General features: G+C 31.3%; 1 protein-coding gene across 1 annotated transcript in view; it reads right to left on the reverse strand.

Moving 5' to 3' along the window:
• LOC107457065 (USP6 N-terminal-like protein) overlaps positions 1–4,444 on the reverse strand; it is a 58,331-nt gene extending 53,887 nt beyond the window's left edge. The window contains exon 1 of the mRNA XM_016075113.3: positions 3,822–4,444. The gene's annotated coding sequence lies outside the window, so the exon portion shown is untranslated. The remainder of the gene's footprint in view (positions 1–3,821) is intronic.
• Positions 4,445–25,387: the final 20,943 nt, after the last annotated feature.

Raw genomic sequence — 25,387 nt, forward strand, 5'->3', positions numbered from 1 at the left:
TTGCAAATCTAAGATGAAGAACTAAGTAAAAATATTCAAATGATTAGGAGTAGAAGAAGGTTACAAGTCCATCTGGCAACAAGCAGTTGATGAGTAATTTTTTTGAGGGGTTAAATAAAGAAAATCATAGATGGAAACTTTTACACAAACCTCCGGCTGGGGAAAAATATTTTAAATACCAAAGAGTAAGCACAAGCTTGAAAAGCACTGAGTGTGTTGGATTTAGACTATGATTATTTTAATGCTGAAATCTTATTTTGGACTATATTACTATTTTGAATCTGAATAGAGATATAAGAAAAAGAGTAAAAACCGGAAACAGAGATAAATTGAATTTTCAAACTGAACAGAATATTCTTTGGGCTTGTAATTATTGAATAACAGGCATTTCAATTATAAACAATAAAAAATTTTAAAGTTTGAAAAAAAATAGCAAAGAATAAGTGGTCCACTACAATAGTGGAACTACTGTAGCTAGTTATTTTTTCTTCTTCTTGAAATAAAAGTAATGTAATAAGTATTACAATAAAAAAAAAGCAGCGATCTCTAGCAATAGTCTAGTAAAGAAACAAGGTTCAAATTCAACTAATGTTTCAAATCTGATAGGTCCTCACAAATCAGTAGTTAAATGGAGGTAATTAGAATATTCCTGTTTCCGAGCATTAATAAGAATTACATATTACTAATGCTTGAACTTGCCCTTACAAATAATAGATCACTTTTCCACACTTTCAAATGCGAATGTACACATTCATGAAACATAGTTGTTATTTCAGTCAGTAATTTTCAATGTATTTTATTTAAATAAAAGAGCATTAAACACTTACAAAATTACCACTAATTGATTCTCTTCTAGAATTGAATATTCGATGACAAGAAAAGTATAAAAAGTTGATAACTAAAAGAATAATTTCATTTAATAAATTTAATTTTTCCTGATTTAATGTTGGTTTATCTAAACTAAAAGAACAAATTTGTAAAAAGCGATTTGACTGAAAATGAAACTGGCTAATGTAAACATGAACAAATATTTCTTAATAATTCGTTATGTTTATATGAGCCAATTTTTCTTATCAAGATCACCTTGAACATTCGTATAAATTATCTTCTCCAGCTAAGTTCATCTCCTAAAAGTAGTGATAACATTACGAAAATTTTGTAGTCACTACATTTACATATAGTATAATAAATAATAAAAAAAAGCAATTGTAACTATAGTTCATTACATTTGTAATAAAGCTGTTTTTTTGACCAGTGTTAAGTATGAAGCTAACAATAGAGAGTATTATAGACTCAGTAAATAAGACTAAACAGGAAAAAAAAAAAGTTAATTTTTCAGTTACACGGTTTGCTCGCAAGGCATCAGATGCAAACACATCCTCTAGTCTGAAATAATTGTATTTTGGAATAAAAATATTCCATTTATGCTAATGGATGGAAACATTGTCCACGCACAAAAATTTCAAATAGTGTTTTTAAGCTAATGGAAAGTGTTCATAAGATACAACACACACAGAGGTTGAGAGTAATTGCAGTGATTGAAAACCTTTTAAAATAATGAGAAAGAAAAGGAACCAATAACAATAACTATTAAAGCTGTACAATCCAATTTAATTAGAGAAAATAACCATAAATAAACAATCTTTCCCATCCACATTTCTTTCAACAAACTACAAATTTCTAATGAAAATTATAGTAATTATATTCCTCTTTAAAAAACAAATCTACCTTCCAGCAAAAATTTATTTGTAATTATTCCCATAAAAAAGAAAATTCTATACAAAAAAAAAATTTTTCATAACTAAATTAACTTATGTTGACTTAGCTGTTTGTCAAATATATTTAAAAAAAAAGTTATTATAGTATGTGTCATCAAAACATGTTTGTTTTTCTGATGGAGATGAACAAATGTTATTGAACAATTAACGATTTTGAAGATACCATGGAGGAAAGAGATGTCTGGTCAAGGATGAGTTAAAAAGCTTTNTACGATTGACTTAGCTGTTTGTCAAATATATTTAAAAAAAAAAAGTTATTATAGTATGTGTCATCAAAACATGTTTGTTTTTCTGATGGAGATGAACAAATGTTATTGAACAATTAACGATTTTGAAGATACCATGGAGGAAAGAGATGTCTGGTCAAGGATGAGTTAAAAAGCTTTATATTTAGTGGCCGTTACAATACTATAGAGAAAAACAAGTTTCCATTTCAAATCTAAATTGTTGAAAAGTAAATAATGCCGAATTAAACAATTGGTATTGCCAGTAGAAAAAGTGCTAGTCTGACTTGAAGTGCCACCCAACTTCTCAGAAAAATATTTGAAAAGCACAGAAAGAAATAATTAGAATCTGCAATATTTTCTTTTGTTTTTTTAAAACTTGCAACAAATTAAACATACCCTATGAACTGTATAAGCACATTGGTGATAAAATTTCAAATGGCACATGTTTTGAAATGCTTAATTTTAATATCACAACACTTAGTAAAAAGCACACGTCAACTTAATTTAAAAATATTCTAATTAACCATTCAAAAAGGCTAACATTCTAATTCCCAAATGAGTATTTTAATCAGACATTAAGCTCAAAATTTTAAATCAAAACATACTACTTTACACTAAACTTTATTATATTAAATTTAATTACACATAACTCATTCTAAATGAAATTTTGAAAGAAAAAAAATCACTCAAAGCAAAATAAAACTATTTCAGAAAATTGCTAAGTTTGCACTATTATATGTGAGGAAAAAAATCTACTTTTAAAACTGTTTATTCTGAATTTTAGGAAAATGAGGTTTACATTTCATGAAAATGTCAGGAAATCATTTCAATAGGTTTTAAAACTTTAATATAAAAAACTTAATTTCATAAACCACTGACAATAGTATACTGAAAACAGAACACTTTATTTCCAAAAATAATAAAAAGGCAGTTCTTATTCCCTAAATTCAGTAAACACCCATATACTTTTAAAGAATAAAATACTTGTTTATGTAATATTGTAAACAAATAGAATGTTAAACAATAGAATTTGCATGTATACTATCTGTTTAAATTATTTGTTGGGGGAAATAACAAATAATTTAAACAGATAGTATACATGCAAATTAAAAGCAGACCATGAATAATTAAAAAATGCATAAAAAACATCTTAATAAAAGCACAACACAATTTTTAAAAGAATAATTCCTATCTGCAAGAATGGCAATATAAAAAAAATAGTCTCCTGATTTCAAATAAAAAGGAAAGTTTTTTTTTCATAATTGCGCTTTTTACATTCTTACAGGAAATAAAATAAATGATTGCATGCAATCCTAAAAGATATTAAGGAAAAATAAGTTTAATTAAAACAGATGGTGCAAGTGAATGAGAAGTAGAACATGAAATATAAGAAGAAAAAAAATCTTTCATACAGAAAGCAGAACACTTTCTTAAAATAATAATCTAACAGTAGGCCTAAAATATTAAATATATATAGTATTTATATAATTAAAAATACTATAAACAATTTTTTTCTCCAAAATTAAACGCACACACCTTACATTTTCAAAAAATAAAATGTGCGTTTGATGAAACTGCTGAACTAACAGAATAAAAAAAAAAGTAATTAGAGCAGGCAAATAAGATTTAGAACATAAATAATTTTAAAATTAAAAAAAAAAAATGCAGTAAAAAAACTGCTTAAAGCAATTTTTTTCCTTTTTTAAAAAACGCACACCCAATAAATATTATTTATCTATCTCTGATACAACAAATAAATGTATGAGATAATCTTTCTGTTTAGGACTGAAAGATAATCACACATGCAAATATTTACCTGAATAACACTGCAACTTCAACATTGACCTCGCCGCATACCTTCGTTTTACATCGGCGCCTACGAAATTAATCGAAAATACCAATTAATTCGGAATTTCAGGAATTGTAGATGAAAATCCATTTGTTCGACTACATCACAATTTAATTCTTGCAAGAAAATTGAATATACTTCGAATTCACCTGTTTTCTCAGCAAGTCACAAAAATTTGCGGGAACTGTTAATTCTTAAAAAAGTTTTCTTTTAAATTCGATTATTTACTAATATTTTTTCTTCGAAAAATTTATTCCACGTACAAAATCCGGAAGCACAGGTAAACACGCCAACAAGCAAGGAATGACTGACTGAGTTTACATATTTAGAAACGCCTCTTTGGTCACGTGATCACGTCAGACATCAAGGAAGATTCAGGGATTATTAAATCACATATGTTGACGTTTTGAATAACTAACACATTAATTTTCAGGGATCAGTAAGCTTTTGAGATTTTACAAGAAGCTACTCTGAGGGCAATTCATTACGTTGTGTATCTGTATGCTTCGCGTAACATTAATGCCTACATGTTTTGGAATTGATCCAAATTCGAATAACGTATTTTTATTTCAAGAGATGGCGCTGTTATCGAATTTCCCCTGAGGGAATTTTTTTTTCTCTCATTACTTTCTTTTTGTTTTGCTATTTTACTTTCTTTTTAATTTTACGTTTCATTTTACTTGCTTCTAGTTTTTATACTTAATTTACTTTATAAATCCTTTGAACTTAATGATTAATTTATATTCAGGTAATGTCTAGTAAAAACAATTACAAAAATTGCTTTCTTAAAATTTCTTCTGGCATTTTTATTTATATTAAGTGAGTTGAAAAATTAAATTAGCTTTGATTAAAACCTTAATGAAATTTTTTAAAAAATGTTTCATTTTTACTTTTTATTTAACTATCTTTCAATTGTTTTACTTTTTTTTCTTCTTCTTCTTTTTTTTTAAAATTTAAGTTTAAAAATAAATTTGGATTTAAAACATATCTTTAGGATTCCGATTTTAAATTAATTAGACATTTAATTACTTTTTTATTTACTTCGACATTTCTTTTATTTCAAAGTCTTCTTGAAATATTTCTCAAACCTTAAATTTGTTCTTTCAGCATTTCTGTTAAATTATTGTGAAATTATAATGCATTTATTGGTGACTGTTATTAGCGTTTTAAATAACAGAAAAATTCAAAATATATTATTCTCTTATTCATCAAATCCTTAAACAAAATGAGGCTCCTAATTAGACAAAAAATTATTCCATCAGAATTTGCAATTTATCCCTCTAATTTTTTTTTTTATTCATTTCCATTGCTAATTAAACGCAAAAAATTATTAACAATCACTAATTAATATTTCAAAATATTTAATTTAAATTTATTTCTCAAAATGTATTTCTAAATTTTTTCACTCTTTTCAATGTTAACTAATACTACTGACAATAAACAAAATTTAATTTATAATAAATATATTTCAATTTATATCATCAATAGATATGTGTTTATAAGTTCGTTAAAGTTAATTTATTAAGTGTCAGGAATGTATAATAAAAATGGACTCGATATCATATTAACTTTAGTTTTATAATTGTAGCATTTACATTTGGAAATAGATCTATATCATAGTTTCAGATGATTGCAAAATTAGATCAATTAATCTTAAATTTTAATATTATCCTTTAAAAGTTATAGGTTTCTGAAAAAAAAATGATCTATGACTTTAAAATATATTCATTAAAAAAAATTTCGATCTTGCTCAAAACGTCGTTTGGAACTTGTGGGAATATTGCTTTATGATTTGCTATATTTTCTTTCATCATTGAGTACCAGTGTTGTAGAGGCGCAAATATTTTTGGATAGGTAAGATAACATTTTCATTTTTTTTCCTAATAAAGAAAGAAATAATGTTTTTTTTATTTTTATTTCCAACTGTTTTTAGTTTAAAATTTACTAAATTGTGTATACCCTCTTTAAAAGAGGGTGTTTTGCAAAAATGTTTCTACTTCATAAAATAATTTATAGCTAAATATAAAAGAAGCAAGAGATGTTACTTCTCACAGAACCTTAACCGTCATTGAAAGTGTAAAAATTTTATTGCTAAAAAAAAATTATACTAGTACAAAATAAAAGTAAAAAAAAAAAAAAAAAAAAAAAACCTTACGCTTCATTAAAAAATGTCGAAAATCGGATTATTTGAAGAAAAAAATTGGGGATACCCCCTTACCTCCACCTCTGTTGATCTACGATTTCATTTATTAATCTACGATTTCTACTTTCATTACTTCTGTTTGTATACATAGATAGATTTTTGAGAAATCTGGATATATTTTGTCCGTACTTTCCGTAATCCGTACTTTCGTATGTATAATTAAATCAGTACTTTCTCTAAATTACATTAGCGTAAAGCGACAGTTAGTCACCAATTAAATAATACAGCTATTATAAATCAATGTTTTTACAATTCGTTTATTGCTTACGTAAATATGGTTACTATGTAAATTCCTATTACAACTAAACATTTAATTTTTAGGTTGTACGAACCATAATAAATTATATTCAACTCTCTTAGAGGTGGAAGATGTTGAGTTTGAATAATTACAATTATCGGCTGTAGATTTTTATATAATTACAAAAACTGGCACTACATACTATTGTTAACTTGCCATTAAATGTTAAACATCTTAGGCATACAATATTTTACTTAATTTTGCTGAGATTTATTTCGGGAGAGTGACAGTTTTGGGTTTAATGGAAACCCTCTTCAACAATTTCAATCCATTCATTCATTAAGTCTACTGATCGACAGTACCGAATAACTCACAAATTGAATTTTTTTTTGGAGAACTCTTCTGTCTTAAAAGATATCTATTGTTTNTGGGGCCTCCCTGGCCGAGCGGTATCGCCGGTCCAAACGCTCTGTTAAGCGTGGAGGTAGCGGGTTCGAATCCTGCCGTAACCCTGGATGTATTCTTTGTGAAGTCTTTCTCTGAATTGTTCTATCTGTATTTTCGACTTGATAATGACTTATAAGCCTATATTGAGCACACAAGTCAGCAAATGTATGTAATTTCAATAAATCAAATCAAATCAATAAATAAAATCAAATATTTGCTAACCTTCTGAATAAGTCTATCTTGTATTAAAGTGATAAAACAACACTTCAACTTAAAATACTGTTACCATTAAGTTCAATGGTTCCATTATCATTGACATATCATTGGAAGTTATTAAAATAAGAAAAACATCAGGAACTTATAATATCCGAAATGTTCCTCTATTTTTAACATTTGGTACACTATATAGCTTTCTAGCACTAAAATCTCGTTTACTAATTGCAGCCTTTGGGTCAAACTCAGCGATGAGGAAAGAAACTAAAACTAAACTAAACTCAATGGCGCATAGAGAGCCAAGGCCTACTATGCCCATCTCAGTTTTCCTGACCTTGGGCTCTGGGGTGCAGGAGCAGATGTTTCGGTTAGATGGTCAGTCTAACGCGAAACCCCCAATGTTTAGTTCCTAAGCTTGCTTGGTACTCATTTATCAACCCACTGAAGGGATGAAAGGCTGAGTCAACCTAGTCGGGCCCGAGGATCGAACCCAGGACCTGTGGCACGGGAGTGCGAGGTGCTACCACTCAGCCACCGGGCGTCATTAAATATAATTCAGTAAGATTAAATCTTTATTTCCCATAGTGCTTCGTTTCTGTTTGTAAATTTATTACTTAATGGTATACATATTTAAGCCACTCAGCCACCGGGCGTTAGCCCCGGGCCTCAGCCACCGGTGATGAGGAAAGATCCATTTATAAATACTAAGCCACATTTGCGTTACATGGAGCGAAAACCACGAAAACAGCCTACTGTTAGCCCGACGATCTACCCATGATCCTTCTGCCAATGATGATCAATTGCGTCAGCACTGAGGTCGGTGTAAGCAGAGCGCAGAATTCGCGATCGCAACGCTCGTATACGCACGCCATCTGGGGAGAAGAACTGCTGCATGTCTTGACCCTCCCTTTCTCTCTCCTCCTCTTCTTAGTATGTATACTACGATATTTTCCCTTTTCTTATTATTTTTCGTATTTAATTGTCACAATTTTTTTTAAAATTTCCATGACGCTTTCTTTTGGAGGTATGTTCTATGCAGTTTTTAGTTTCATATAATTTTCTAACTTAAAAGTTTTTAATCTGTTTGAAAATCAAGCGAGGAACTGACGTACTTCCTTCCCCTACGACTCTCTACGAGCTAATGTGAAAAGCATGCTAATTGTTACCATAAGTAAAGAGTTCTGCTCTACGCCACCTATAGCCCAGTTCTATGGTCAATTCGTATCAATCAGCCACCTGGGTCACTTCGTTGGAAGGCGAACCCTTTATCCCTTGAGTTACATCGGCTTGTCATCAGTTAATTTTATTGCATGTTATTACCGTCGTTGAACAGCAGACCAAATTTTGAGTTTACGACTACAAATCCTCAACTCCGTAGACTTGTAATTTCGAACCCAATCCGGAAGCCAAGAGAATTCCTGTATCAAGTATTGGAAAAAATTTGCATTATTGGAGGACTTCTTTATGGGACTGATCCGCATATGCTTGACGCGGAGAGGAAAACCTCCCACTGTTAGCCTGACTGCAAAAGGACTCTAACCAATGATCTGTCTGACACTGTGGATATTTAAAGTCAGAATTGCTGTCGGTGTCACCCGGGTGCGGAATTCGTCCAGACCAGCATTCGCAGGGATTCGAACTCCGGTCACCTATTTAAGAGGCGAGCGCTCTCTTGAGCCACGACTACTTCAAATATAGTTTATTTTATAACTACCGTTGAACAGCCGATCTAATTTTGAATTTACGTCTACCAATGTTCAACTCAGTAGTCTTGTAATTTTGCACCCGATCCAGAAAGCAAGGGAACTCCTGGATCAGGTATTGGGAAATTGCTTCGTGGCTTCGTTCGTTGTCGCTTTCATCCCCTGAGCCACCACGGCTCCATAACGTATAACAATATAATCTCAATTCGGCCGGCCAGGTGGCCGAGTGGTTAGCGTGCCGATGGTCGCTGGTTCGAATCCTGCTCGGGGCATGAATGTTTCTTTCTCTCTGTGTCTCCTGAGTCCTTTTTCCTTTGTGTGTGATTGTGTGAATGTGACCCGCCCTATAAACATGTTTGTGGTTGTGTGACGCTGCATCATCGCCGTGGCTTCGTCACAGGTGCCCACTGGGTAACGAGAAAAGAGTAGCAGTTCTGGTATTTCTGTGGCCAATGGGACAAACCCCAAGTGCCCACCATTTAAAAAAAAAAATCTCAATTCAGGGGAAAATATGGTATGTATAATTCTGGGAAAGCTCGCCATCCCTAAATATTCTGTCACCAATGGCGAGCTGACGAGAGGAGATTTCTGACCCTGTTTTAAGCATTAAGCATTTTATTACCAAAATTGCATATATCATTAGTAGAGAAGTAAAAATTGCCTTTAATTATTATTTTTTTTCACTTTAAAAATCATTATTTTGCATTCACGTTATAAGTTGGTTTATTATAGATCAAGTCATTGCAGAAATAATCATTTTATAGATAAAAATAATAACGTGCTTTGATTTTCCTGAAGCATTCCGTAGATCTTATTTCACCGCTACTTTTATCATCCAATTGTTTACAGCTAGTCACGAAATATAAATATGGCGGCATGTTGTAAATCACACAAGAATGCGGATACCAAGACAAATGTATCGATTCAATTTTTTTTAATGTTATTTGAAATACGTTTATTTGCCGAAAATTACGCAATATTGGGAGTTTTCCTTTTGTTTTACTTTTAGGCGTGAGAAAAATGTCAGATCTAAATTTTGCTCAAATAGCCTTTAGCGGGAATTCAGTGCGAAATAAAGTTAGCAAATATTTAGGACGAGTATATTTTTAGACATTAAAAACATTTAAAGGTCACTCGGCAAGTTCAACTTTATTTAGGGTTCATAATTCAAAAAGGAAATATTAAAAATTATTATTTTCCGTAATTCAAGAAGGAACCTAACTCGTAACTAATGCTGAAGATTAGAAGTCTTGGAGCGAATTTTGCTTTAAAATAAATAATATTATTTATATGAAAGTTTTGATAACAACTTTTTAAAGTATCTTAACAATTTTAATATGCAGAATTTACCTGGAGAAATTAGCGGGAATAAAAAAAATTGTATTCATGACATATAATGCAAGTGTATGTTAATTTTTATGATAAAAAGAGAAATCAAAAATCATGTATAAAGCAGTTAAATTCTACAATTCCAAAGGAAAGTTGCGCAATGCTGCAAAAATTTCATATGAAAATTGAAATCAATAGAAAATTTTAAAAAAGTAAACAATTAAGATAATGAAACATACAAAAATGGCTACCGAAGCTGACTTCCGGGGCTGGTTCCCCCTGACGACGTCAGCTTTGGTTGTCATTTTCGTATTTTTCATTATCTTCATTTTTTATTTCTTTAAAATTTCCTAATTTTTGTAATTGATTCTATAAATAAAAATTCAGAGAAAACTTCAACTGATACATAATTGACGACTCAACTGATTCAAAGCTAAAAACTATTCAAAACTAAAAACGCAACTGATTCAGAATTGATAACTCATTTCATTCAAAACTGATATTTAAACAGATACAAAACTGATGACTGAACTGATTCGAAGCTGATAACTATTCAAAACTAGTAATGCAACTGATTCGAAACAGATAACTCCAGTAGTTCCCAGACTAATAATGCAACTGATTCAGAGCTGATATAACTCATCTGACTAAGAACTGATATATTAACTGATACTAAACTGACGACTCAACTGATTCAATACTGTTAACTAATTAAAACTAATAATGCAACTGATTTTGAATTTATAATTCACGTAGCTCCCAATTAATAACGCAACTGCTCAGAACTGATCGGTCATCTAATTCAAAACTGGTATTTTAACTGATACAAAACTGACGACGCAGCTGATTCAATACTGATAAGCTATTCAGAACTAATAATGCAACTGATTTAAATTGATAATTCGCATAGTTCCAAATCATTTATGCAACTGCTCAGAACTGATAGTTATATAGTTCAAAACTGATATTTTAACTGAAACAAATCTGGCGACTGAACTGATTTCAATGCTGATAACTATTTAAAACTAATAATGCAACTGATTTAAAACTGATAACTCTAGTAGTTCCCAGACTAATAAAGCAACTGATTCAAAGCTGATATAACTCATCTATCTAAGAACTGATATATTAACTGATACTAAACTGACGACTCAACAGATTCAAGATTCAGACTGATAACTATTCAAAACTAATACTGCAACTACTCAGAACTGATAGATCATCTAATTCAAAACTGATACTTTATATGACAACTGAACTCATTCAAAGCTGATAACTGCTCAAAACTAAAATTGCATCTGATTCAGAATCAGTTACTCAAGTAGTTCCAGAATTAAAAATGTAACTGCCCAAAATTGATTACCTATCTTATACAATAATAATTAAGAAAAAAAGAAAGAAAGAAAAGAAGCACAACACGCGATTAAATTAATTCCAATCAATGATTCGAGTAACCATTTCAGGGCTCTTAGCTGCATTTCTATTTATTAAATGCATCATTTCCCCAAAGTTTTTATACAAGAGAAAAAAATAATTAAAGTAAAAAATAAGCAATTTTTTGCGACTTTTTTTAACATTAAGAAACAAAATCCAATATAAATATCCAGCACATACTTCGAAAAATGTGACATTGAATAATGGTTTAATGATTAAAAACAGAGTAGAGAAGGTTATGTACTCAACTTATTTTTTAACGACTATTTAATGCGTAGATTCAGAACTATTTAATCTGCCGGTCATATAACTGAGAGTCAATATTGTAACAGATGCTACCAACTTCCTGTATAGAAATGCATAGGTGAAAGGATTTAATTTCAGCCTTGAAATTTGTTTTTACTATTTTTTTTTTTTTTTTTTTTTTTNCTTTTTTTTTTTTTACAAATTGTGCCAATATGCCACTAAAATTTTTATAACTTATTTACGACAAGTGGATTTCCTTAAAAAGCATTTTTTTAATTTTAAGTTTGAGAGATTACTTTTTTTATGCAGTTACATTTCACGCATATTTCATTGAAATTGTAAGACATGTCGAACGATGTTACTTCATATATATAGAATGTCCCAAAATTCATGGAAGATGAAGACATTTGAGAAATTTAAAAAATGAAATTTTGTCGAAATTAATTAATGATTAATAAATAATTAAAATAAATAAATAAAATAGAAAAATGAAATAAATAAATAAAATAAATACAAAATAAATAAAAAATAAATAAATAAATAAGTGTGAGAGGGAATGGAAACGCTGACAGTGAAGGGTTTTTATACAGGGTGTTCTGTAAAGGCTGTTCTTATTACATATTTTTAAAATTCTTATCAATTGAAAGCAAAAAGTAAACACATTGTGAATAGCAAATTTATATTGAACAGCAGAAAAAGAAAAGATGCTTTCGAAATCTGTCACATCACCTTACCAGAAGCAATAGTAATGAACAACAACACAGGTTTGATTGCGGAAAAATAAAACAAAAATTAGTTAAAAAATGAATTATTAGAAACACTTTCAAGTTTCAACCAACAAATAAACCTGTTTTGATGTTTGTTATATTGCCATCATGTAATGGATTGATCAGAATTCAAAAGCGTTTTAATTTTTCCTCGTTTTAATATTACTTTATGAACCTCGATGTGGATAATTTCTTATTTCACTTTTCATTAGGATTCTAACAGTACACATGAAGAACTGTCTTAATGGAATATCCTGTTTATGAATCGCTACAGAAAGGAACAATACGATTTCATTCTTGAGCAATATTTTAGCATTGTTGAGTCCTTTCCTGGTCGCTTTGCTGACCAGAATTGGCATCGCCGCTTAATATCGTAGGATCTTTTTCTTTCCTTCATTATTCTTTTAAAAATCTAACATTTATGCCCAGCGGTCTGTGTAGGGGACAGGGAACTGTCCTTGCATCAGAAAGGTTCTGGGTTCGAATCTTGGGCAAGGCATGGATGTTTCTTTCTCTCTCTGTGTGTTCTATGTCCTTTCTCCTTTGTGTGTGTGAATGTGACCCGCCCTATAAACGGGTTTGTGGTTGTGTGAATGGTGTGGCAGAAGTCGAATTCTTGGCCATAGATGGCTCCACTGAAAAACAAGAATAATCGCACCCCCTCTGCCTAAATAGGCATACGACAAGAAAAAAGCATTAATGCCAACAAATCCATGGCAACTTATGCCTTGAAGCAGAAAAATAAGAGCAGTATGAACGAAGTTCAGCTACATTTATGCAAAATGGTCACTAAATTCTTTAAGAAAAGTGTTCGCTGGTGCTAGCAAAAGCAATACCCGATTTGCTGTGTACCATACACAACTTTGTACTATATGCAGAGTGACAAAAAAAACTTGGACACATATTAAATTAAATTTCAGTGTATATTAGAATATCACAACCAAACATTCAAATAAACATGCTCGTAACACATTTTCAAATTTTGAAATTGACATTAAGGTAAAGACGATACAGTTCGTTTTTAAATGGGTCGCTAGCTGCTTGCTAATATATTTTTTCCATTCTTTGCACAAGGGTTTTTGTATGATGCTAAATCATTGGAAGATTTAGCACAAGTTCTTTTGTCACTAAAAAGGATCCTAGCAGAAAAATTAATTTGGTTCAAGTCTGGTGAATAAGGCGGCCATTCCTGTGCTTATGGAATGACAGGAAAATGTGTTTCACACCATTTTTGAGTGCTTGTAGCTCTGGTATGGTTTCTTGTTGGAAGGTCAATTTTTGATTTTCAAAGAACTTTTGTAATCAGGAGGTTAACATTTTCCAAAAAGATTGTGCGATATGCTGCAATAAAATTTTGGTTTATTTTTTATTTATTTATTATTATTATTTTTTCTTTTTGGTTTCAAATTCAAATTAAAAAAAAACTTTACGGACAAATAAAAAAATTACAATCCTTAATAAAAATGTGTGTCTTATATCAACTTACAGCATGAATTTTATGGGCACCCAATAAAAATGGTCAATTTCGAGGTTTTTTCTTCGAAACTGAAGAATCGAGTTAAAAGAAGAAAAACAAGTTTATTTTCTTTTTATTACACTACACAGTTAAATAGCAATATTTTTAATATTTAGCTATTGATTATACAAATCATTTTTAAATTCAAAAGTCAAAGGTTTCAAAGAAGAAAAAAAGTGTCAAAACATATTGGACTCAAACAAAAATAAAATAAATCAATGTTTAATTGAAACAAAAAGTCGGATCTCTCTGAGAAAAACGTTATTAAAATTAATCATTTTAACATGGATGTATGGTGCATATAACTCTTCTAGAAGATCAAATGAATTGGTGGGTAAAACTTTTACATATTAGAAAATTCGAATAAATGTGAAAGAAAGGCTGCAAAAGGAAATGTATGTGGTACCATTTTGTATTCGATTTTGTTGTTTTCCGTTTAAAACGCTTTACGTTTTCTCGGTTTCCGTGTTTTCCCAGCCTTTTGGTCCTACGCCTTTAATTTCGCGGCAAACCCTTTATATTGAAAGCAATTCGGCAATTTAAAGAACATTTAATCAAATTTCCGCAAAATTGAAAAAGTTGAGGCAGTCTATTTTCTTGTTCGACTGGTATTTTAGTCGTGGGAGGGATTATACGAATCATTCTTAAGCCAAAATTATACACTACATTTGCAGTATTTTTACAAAAACTTTTCAAAGAACATTTGTTTTATCCGACCTTTCATACCAGATTTTATTTGTTTAGTATTTTGTAGAATTTGGTATTGGAGTTTTTATTGAATTTAAATTGATTTACATATTTTTTATTTGTCTGCATTGTTTCGATCAATGTTAGATACTTTTTTTTAAAAATAATTCCTTTAAAATTATAATTTTATTCCATTTATATGAACCAAATATCTTTCCTATCAGACCGATTCTGAAATTTTTTTTTACCTTAAAATTGATACAAAGCTGCTAATTTAAAATTTAATGAAATACTTATCTTCCGCTCTTGTCATCTAACCAGCATTTAGCGAAAATATAAAGAAACTAATTTGAAAAGCTCCTAGGTTGAACGCCTTTCAAAATTATTTTGTACAACATATAAACTCTAATGGTAAACAAGGCGAATACGTAGCACAACTGTGTTTAAATATTCTAATACTTTAACCTCTCCTTCAATTTTAACACTTTAAATAATTTGAAAATATATATAAACCAAACTTTTTCACCGTTGAATGGCTTTTGCCAGCTCATATGTACTTTGATTTTTTTAAAACTATTTTCAAGTGATGTCAAAGCTCTTTTGTATTGAATTTTATTTCATTTAATAACCGTCGTTGAACAGCCGACCCAATTTTGAGTTTACGGATACCAATGTTCAATTTCGTAACCCTGTAATTTTGAGCCCAATCCTGAAGACAAGGGGACTTCTGGGTCAAGTATCGGGAGAAATTTGCTTTTGTGGAGAACTTTTTGAAGGAACTAACCCGCATCTGCTATACATGGAGAGGAAAACTACAAAAACCGCCCACGGTTAGCCTGACAATAAGGAGGCTTTAACCCGTGATCCGTCTACCACTGAGGATATTTTCACGTCATCACTGTGGTCAGTACGAGCCGGGTGTGGAATTTGTATCGACCAGACAACACCGGGATTCGAACCCGGAGTACCTCAATGGGAGATGAGCGCTCTATCCCCTGAACTACCATGGCTCTGTATTGAAGTTTAATAATAATTTAAAATGTGCTGCAACTTCCTCACAAATGTCCGGTCCAAAACTTGAGTATCGTATAAAATATTTATAAGCTATCGCTCAAAATAGGCAAGCTCCGTCAGCAATATTTAGTACGACAGTACGTGACACCATAGCACCAATTATGTTTAAAATTTCAGCAGACATTTAGGAAAGAAAAAAAATCTAAACAATTACTTCATAAGTTATTAAAATACGAGATTACAATTATTATTCAACACTACTTAAATTATTACTTAAGACAACCTAACAATAAAGATAATAACTATAGCGTTGCCAATATAGATAGAGAAATACCCGAGTTTATGGTGCCGCGTAGGAAATTTATATAGAGATTAGTATAAATTAAATGAAGATAGTTAAAATAAACGACCAACGATGTTTTGCTACGCTCTGTTGAGCATTAGGTGCTTACAGAATTCATTGCAGCATTACTCTAATCATCTGCTTATTTTATTTTGCTCTATTACTGCATAGAAAAATTATGAATTTTCCGGTCATATACACCGAAAAGCCATTACATTATGACCACCCTGCTAATAACATGTAGGAAACTGCTAGCACCCGCCGTGGCATTGTTACCACAAGGTGCTGATAGGTAGTCTGACTATCTGGTACCAAGCGCTCACCAACTGGTCCTGCAATTTCCTCACATTGCGAATTGGCAGCACGAATTTGGTTTTTCAAGTAGGACCACAAATGCTCTATTGGATTAAGGTCAGGTGAATTTGGGGGCCAAGACATGACTTGAAAGTCACTGGAATGCTCCTNTACTTAGTACGACAGTACGCGGCACTATAGCACCATTTATATTTAAAATTTCAACAGACATTTAAGAAAGGAAAAAAATCTAAACAATTTCTTCACAAGTTATTAAAATACGAAATTACAATTATTATTCAACACTACTTAAATTATTACTTAAAGCAACCTAACAATAAAGATAATAACTATAGCGTTGCCAATATAGATAGAGAAATACCCGAATTTATGGTGCCGCGTAGGAAATTTATATAGAGATTAGTATAAATTAAATTAAGATAGTTAAAATGAACGACCAATGATGTTTTACTGCGTTCTGTTCAGCATTATATGGGCGCTTAACGAATCCATTACAGCAGTATTACTCTAATCGTCTGCTTATTTTATTTCGCTCTATTACTGTGCATACAAAAATAATAAATTTTCCGCACATATATTTTTAAAATGTTGTTAAATCGATTTTAATGTGTTTTTTATTTATCCATAAAGTTGAGTTAAGTATTTTTAAACCACGGACAAAGCATTACGGTTCCATAATCATTACTTAACCATTAAAAATAATTAAATTGCCTTTTCAACCTTTAAAAAAAAACGTCCAACAAGAAGTCTATAATTGTATATTGAATGTATCCAGGTATCTTTTAATTTGTATTTATTTTTCAGATTTTTTTTACTGTTATACTTATTAAAAATATAATGAATAATTTTTTCCTCTTTCAATGTGCTACCAATTTAAAAAAAAATATCTCGTTTTCATGACAAACGCTAATATATTGTCAGTTACAAGGAAAAAATAACTTACGTGATGTAACATGAATATGGTTCACGCGATTCTTTCTTCCAAGTCCCCGTTCATTTATTTGCTCATCAGTACAACACTAAATACACTTTTCATTCTGAAAAGGTGCATTCAGTTGAAAATAAATTAACCTGTTGTTAACAGTTATTAATTCATGGAATATCAAGCCTTTCTATTATTAGTAAGTGATTTTATGAATAATAATATAGAAAAACAGTGTACTGTGATAATATCAATGTGCATATTAACTTTTTGAAAATTTTAAGAACTCATTTTAAGAAAGAAATATCTTTGTTAATATACTCATAATTAGAAAACAGTCAATTTCATGAAATACTTCGAAACATAAGAAAACAAAAGAAAATGAATGTAAAAAACTGTGGTGGTTGTAATAATATTGTCAATTTTTATTCCTATATTTTTGAAAGATTTGCTCCCAGAAAACTAGGCTTAGTAAGAAAGCATGACATTTAGCCATGATGAATGCTGAAACATAACATTTTTCAATATTTTATTAAAAACTTATCCAAAGATACAGCTAAGCAATAAATAGTTTTTTATAACTAATAATTATTTTTTATTATTTAGTTTAATAAAGGCTGAACGTTTTTCTAATTGTAAAAGATGCCCAAATTTTCGCTTCATTTTAAACTATGTATTTTTAAATGAAAAAAAAAAACTTTGAAAAGGTATTGTCTACTAGTTCTTCAAAAATTAAAATTTTTAAAACTAGACTGAAATTTCATCATTTTGAAACTGTTATGATTTTGTAAAATTTGGATTTCACGTTTTAAGATTTTGTTCTTTAGAAATATAGTTAAAAATCCTGTAAAAGTTTGTTTAGCTTACGATTCAGAAATATTTCGACTTTTACTAAATTAAATAACAAAAAATAACAAATAATCTTAAAATAATTATATTTTACACGTAACTATCTATGAAAAAATGACTTTTATAATTTGCAAAACTTCTTTTCTATTCACATCGTTGGTTTTTAGAGATAAAGCGGAATATGCAGGTAACTTTAAAACGTCCAAACTTTTGACCGCCGTTACGATTTTATTTTATAACCGTCGTTGAACAGCCGACCCAATTTTTGGGTTTACGTCTTTTAATGTTCAACTACGTAGCCTTGTAATTTTGAACCCAATTCAGAAGAGAAGCGAACTCTTGGATCAAGTATTCGGAGAACTTTGCCTTTGTGGAGGACTTTTTGATGGAACTAAACCGCATTTGCGTTGCATAGAGAAGAAGACCACTAAAACCTCCCACTGTTAGCCTGATGGCAAGGGGACTCTAACCCGTGATCCGTCTACCACTGAGGATATTTCACGTCAGCACTGTGGTCGGTGCAAGGCGGATGCGGAATTCGTATCAACCAGCTATCGCCGGGATCGAACCCCGGTTCACCTCAGTGGAAGGCGAATGCTCTATCCCCTGAACAATCACGGCTCCCGCCGTTGCGATTGTAGCTGTTCCCTTGTAAACTAACATTGTAAGCTTGTAATTTAATATGAAGTAAAATTAACATTAAAGGAGTCAAACTTTGAAATGCTCTCCTGATCAAACTATTGGGACCATATTTTCCAGATTGAGGTTAACCTCGATATATTGGAAGTCAGAAATCCGAATCAGTCGGTAAAACAAAATATGTTTATTCAGAGAAATTACTTTATTACCTGTATCTGATTTAGTAACTCAAAATACTATCAGCACTAATTAATTATCAAATATAAGATTAGACTCTCGAATCTATAAGATTCTTAAGTTTTACCGGTAAAAAGCTAGAATTTACCAGACTTCGGACTTTTGCAGTAGTCACAATAAAAACCCAAAGTCTGGTAAAGCCTTATATTTTGAGGTAAAACGTAGGATTTATAAAAATCGCTTTATAATTCTCATATTTTACCTCACAAATCTGGTAAAAAGCCGAAATAGAATCTTATTATTGCACGTTTCTTACTTCTTTCAAACCACTTGTGTAAAAGGCATTACCGTTAATACCTTAGATTTACCAGATTCCGGGTTTTTACTGTAACATATATCTACAATGTGCAAAAAAACGAAAAAAGAAAAACAGATTACTTTGAATAACTTTTGATCTAATGATCGGATTTTCCCGTTCTGAGACTCAATCTTAATGGCTTGAGAAGGATGGACCTCGAATATGCTAATTAAGAAGTGCAGACGAAATTTTATGTTACGAAATCAGACACAAAAAAGTACTTTCTCTGAGTAAACAAACTTTTTTTTTTACGGATTTCTGACTCCCAAAATATACGGGGTAGCCGCAATCTGGAAAAAAGGGTCCCGACAGTTTCGTCATGAGAGCGGTCCAAAGTTTGGGCCCCTTAATGTTAATTTTATTTTTTGCGTATGTCACCCTACTTCGAGAACTTTTTAAACGAATTGAAAAATTTTTACACGCAATTATAAAATTCGTTTATTCAAAGATAATTCCCTGCAAAAAATAAGTTTTAGTATACATTTATTATTTTAATTATTTTATTCAAGAATAGTCAACAAAATTTTCAATTGTTAATATGTTAATTTTGTATAATTTTAAAAAATGCAATTTTATATGACAAAATACAAAATTTGATCCAAATCGGTCGAATAGTTCCTGAGAAATCGAATTTTATGTATCTGACTTTTTCGAAATTCTATTTCTCAAGAACCATTCGACCGATTTGGATCAAATTTAGTATTTTGTCATATAAAATTGCATTTTTTAAAATTATGCAAAAAATTGTATACCTTACTGTTCAAAATTTTTCCGACCGTACTATTCTTCACAATTCAAAATTTTTTCGATCATTCTGAATAAAATAATTAAAAATAATAAATCCTTACTAAAAGTTAAATTTTGAATGGAATTATCTTTGGATAAAGGAAATTTAATAATTGTGTGTAAAAAGTAGAACCATGAAATCAGACACAAAAGCGTACTTTTTCTGAATACCTCTTTTTCAATGGATTCTGATTCTTGACCCCAGAATTAAATGGGGTCGTTAGTATATTTGAGGTCACCGCCTCGAACCATTTAGATTGGATCCTAGAAAGTGAAGATCCGATCATTAGATCAAAAGTTATTCTGGGGATGCATCAATTACTGCATCATCATTTAATTTTAATTTATATTTATCATATTTTGATGAAAATAAAAATATATATAATACAATTTGCTTGATTATAAAAATTGAAAGTTAATTTTTCTTATTAGATTCATTTTAAAGTCATTCATTTTTAAATTTATTCAAAAGAAAAAATTCATTTTATAGTGCATTAGAAATTTATGATATGCGAATCGATTTTAAAACGCAATAGCAAACAGTTTCTTTCCCAAGTTCTCGTACTGGAAAATGTTTTACAACAGCCTACATTTAAATTTAAAATAGCTTTCAAAACGCGAAACAAGTTTAGATGTATATTGAGCAGGTTCATACGATATGTTACACATCTCGAAGCATTTGAAAGTTAAATTTCTCAGAAGTTCAAGAAAATGTTTATCTTTCTTCGAAATTAAATTTTTTAAAATAAAATGAGATATTCCTTTTTTAGCGAAGGTTACTGCGCGTAGCATTAAGTTTAGATAGTGTACAATTTCAACACAACAAATATGAGTAATATTTGCGCAAAACTCACAAGTTTAAAGGGGCCTCATTTATTTGCAAACTTTCCAATTTTTTTTCTCCTTTTCTGAAATTATTTCATTATAAATAAAACAAATCTAAAAGTTCAACAGACGAAAATAAAGTACCGTATTTCTTGTTGTATAAGTAGCCCAATAATTTTTAAATTTAAAATTTCTGGATTTCCTGTGAATTCAATGCATAAATTTAAGCCTGAATTTATACTCGTTAATAAGTTGTAACCTAAATATAAAATTTTGCTATCCTTACATATACACATTAAATGCAGAACATACTTTTTATGAAAAATTAAAAAAATAAGTCGAAAATTTTTTAGTCTCATATTTAATTACAAGATCTAATTTAAGTACATGAAAAGCTCTGAGAGTGAATCATTTTTATTTTCTTTTTTCCTCTCAATCGGGTACTTGCAACTCGAGACGAATTGTGAAGTACTTCTGCTAGTCCACGTGATTTAAATCAGATTTAATTGGGTATCTAAAAGCAACGTCACCCGTTTGTGTAAACTTGATTGGCTTCTGAATGGACAAATGCCGCGAGTTACCTACGATGACGTTATTTGCAGGTACTTAATGATTGGTTCTTGGACTTCTGATGGTCTTATTTTGATTCTGAGGAATTGCTGACGTCACATTTGTTTGACGTATTAATTTAGTAATTAGCATGACCGTGCTATTATTTTGCAGCTTTTCTTATGTTAGTATTTAGCTTATAGGTCATGCTAATTTTTTTTTATCGTGATCGATTTTAGAAAATCTTTACTTGTCCAAATATGATATCCTTGAATAAGTCGAACCTCTAAGTTACACAATTTCATTGCAATGTAGGGATTAAGATGGTCGAAGAACAGCAAATATTGTAAATTAAATCATTTAATAAAGCCAACCGTCGTTAATAAATAGCAATCGTTTAATAAACAACTATTACTTGAAACTACAAATCTCTCACAATCATGTATTTAAAATTGTTGATTGCCATAACTCAAAAAATACTGAACCTATTTTTCTGAAAATTTAGTACTTCATGATCGAAAAAGTTTGGTGCAGTTTTTTGCTTAAATATAAAGAGTGAGGCTGATGATAAAAATATTTTAAGTTCCAAATTTGTATTTTGATTCTCTCTCTCTCTCTCTCTCTCTCTCTCTCTCTCTCTCTCTCTCTCTCTCTCTCTCTCTCTCTCTCTCTCTCTCTCTCTCTCTCTCTCTCTCTCTCTCTCTCTCTCTCTCTCTCTCTCTCTCTCTCTCTCTCTCTCTCTCTCTCTCTCTCTCTCTCTCTCTCTCTCTCTCTCTCTCTCTCTCTCTCTCNCTCTCTCTCTCTCTCTCTCTCTCTCTCTCTCTCTCTCTCTCTCTCTCTCTCTCTCTCTCTCTCTCTCTCTCTCTCTCTCTCTCTCTCTCTCTCTCTCTCTCTCTCTCTCTCTCTCTCTCTCTCTCTCTCTCTCTCTCTCTCTCTCTCTCTCTCTCTCTCTCTCTCTCTCTCTCTCTCTCTCTCTCTCTCTCTCTCTCTCTCTCTCTCTCTCTCTCTCTCTCTCTCTCTCTCTCTCTCTCTCTCTCTCTCTCTCTCTCTCTCTCTCTCTCTCTCTCTCTCTCTCTCTCTCTCTCTCTCTCTCTCTCTCTCTCTCTCTCTCTCTCTCTCTCTCTCTCTCTCTCTCTCTCTCTCTCTCTCTCTCTCTCTCTCTCTCTCTCTCTCTCTCTCTCTCTCTCTCTCTCTCTCTCTCTCTCTCTCTCTCTCTCTCTCTCTCTCTCTCTCTCTCTCTCTCTCTCTCTCTCTCTCTCTCTCTCTCTCTCTCTCTCTCTCTCTCTCTCTCTCTCTCTCTCTCTCTCTCTCTCTCTCTCTCTCTCTCTCTCTCTCTCTCTCTCTCTCTCTCTCTCTCTCTCTCTCTCTCTCTCTCTCTCTCTCTCTCTCTCTCTCTCTCTCTCTCTCTCTCTCTCTCTCTCTCTCTCTCTCTCTCTCTCTCTCTCTCTCTCTCTCTCTCTCTCTCTCTCTCTCTCTCTCTCTCTCTCTCTCTCTCTCTCTCTCTCTCTCTCTCTCTCTCTCTCTCTCTCTCTCTCTCTCTCTCTCTCTCTCTCTCTCTCTCTCTCTCTCTCTCTCTCTCTCTCTCTCTCTCTCTCTCTCTCTCTCTCTCTCTCTCTCTCTCTCTCTCTCTCTCTCTCTCTCTCTCTCTCTCTCTCTCTCTCTCTCTCTCTCTCTCTCTCTCTCTCTCTCTCTCTCTCTCTCTCTCTCTCTCTCTCTCTCTCTCTCTCTCTCTCTCTCTCTCTCTCTCTCTCTCTCTCTCTCTCTCTCTCTCTCTCTCTCTCTCTCTCTCTCTCTCTCTCTCTCTCTCTCTCTCTCTCTCTCTCTCTCTCTCTCTCTCTCTCTCTCTCTCTCATGGTAAAAAATTTGGACTGTCTTAGCTTGAAGAAATGTAGAAAAGAAATGTAGAAGAATAGAAAAAGCAAATGAATCTGATAATTGCAAATTTAGACTTGGAGGCCTTAATTTGAACATTTAAAAATGGAAGAAAATAAATATGATAATTGCAAATTTTGACTGGGGTTTTGGATTGAAAATGAAGAAATGTAGAATAAGGAAAGAAAATAAATCTGATAGTTGCAAATTTTGACTGTCTTAGATTGAAAACGAAGAAATGTAGAATAGAAAAAGAAAATAAATATGATAATTGCCCATATTGACTGGAGGCTTAGATTGGATATGAAGCAATGGAGAATCAAGTAAACTAATAAATCTGATAATTGCAAATTTTAACTCAAACAAACTCTTGACTTATCTTTTATCATCTTTTTTCTTTAACATCCTGCGTTGTTTTCCTGAAAAATAGTTTCGATCTGTAAGAACCCTTTTCTAAAATACTTTTATAATTGTCGTGATAATTCTCCTTGAAGCAATAGGAATTTTGAATAAAGTCTAATTAAAGTCAAAACGAAATGGCTTTTACAAAGATTTTCATTTCAACAAAACAATATAGTCTTACAAAATTGATTCTGACTTAAGTAAAACAAAATTGCCTTTCAGGAAAATACTACTCACACGAAGAAAAAAATATTTTCAGAAGATTCTTATCAGAGGAAACAAAATGATTTTTCGGAAAATTATTGCTTGAGCAAACCAAATTGATTTTTCAGAAGCCTTTCATGGTTTATTTAAGTAAATCAGAATAATTCTTAAGAAGATATTCAGTTAAGCATAATAAAATGATATTTCAGTAGACTCTTTTTTTTAAAAATTAATTAATGATCTTGGAACCTTATAATTGGTTCTTAACTTTCTAAAAGCAATTCATCATAAAATATTGATTTATCATGAACTAACGTTTTTAATTTTCTCGTGAATATAATAAGATCTACGTTTTTTCATGAGACACCTCAATATATTTTACTTCTATAACTAGATTGTGTGCTTAAGTAATTAAAATTGATTAAAAGGACTTTATTTCTAAAACCAACAGAAGGAAAATAAAAACTAATATTAAATAGCAATGGGAGTAAAACTGACACTTAAAAACAAAAGCAGTTTTCTATCTTTTATAAAAGCCTATTGAATGAATATATCACTTTTCATGCTAATCTTTAAAGTTGACACTTTTTGGAAAAGAAAAGCTCTATTCTATTTCGATCTTAAAAAGGCTTAACGGGGATTTTCAATTTAATCTATCAACTAGGCTACATGTAAATCACTTTAAACTAATTAGATGTCCATTTTTAGAATGTAGTATGAATAAAAATCCGTACTTATAATTTACTAAATGTTGAAAAGATTCGATAAAAATTTAATTAGTTTTATTTTAAAATCCTTTCCAATTTTCCTCTTTAGTTTATAGGAAAAAATCTATGCTAGTAACGATAAAATAATCATAATCAATAAAATGCGAGTAATTAAGGCCTTTCTAAATAAATTTTTCTATGTTTCGGATAATTAAAATTACAGCAATCGCTTATAACTGTTTAAAGTTACTTGTGCCTCCTTAATAGTTTTATTTTCTTTCTGCTAATTTTTAATATTTTTGAAATTAAATGTTGACAAAGGATATCTAACGATCGAAGAGACACGAGAATCATATTGGTATATGCTTAACGTGTGCAAGGTGTTCGTAATCGTCTCCCGAAATAAATATTTTTAGAAATCTTTTGACCGGGATAGCCTGGTCGGTAGGGTGCTGGGCCCATGTCCGAGAGTTCTTGGGTTCGAACCCCGCCGGTCGAAGACCGGCCGGTGAAGTAAAGTGACTGATGCACGTTAAATCTGTCGAGTCGCAAAAGTCCTCCATGTTCCCATAACAAATCATTACCTCTGGGGGTACTGGATTGGAGATCGATCGTTCTCTGATTCAGGTCAAAATTACGATCTGTGGATGAATGAATGTATGAATGGGTCCGCCCTATAAACGAGTGTGACGCTTGGTGTGGCAGAAGTTGAATTCTTGGCCATATATGGCGCCACTCAAAAACAAGAAACGCACACTCTGCCTTAAATTTGCTCGATTTCACCAAGC

Source organism: Parasteatoda tepidariorum, chromosome 5, assembly GCF_043381705.1.
Source record: "Parasteatoda tepidariorum isolate YZ-2023 chromosome 5, CAS_Ptep_4.0, whole genome shotgun sequence".
Classification (NCBI taxonomy): Eukaryota; Metazoa; Arthropoda; class Arachnida; order Araneae; family Theridiidae; genus Parasteatoda; species Parasteatoda tepidariorum.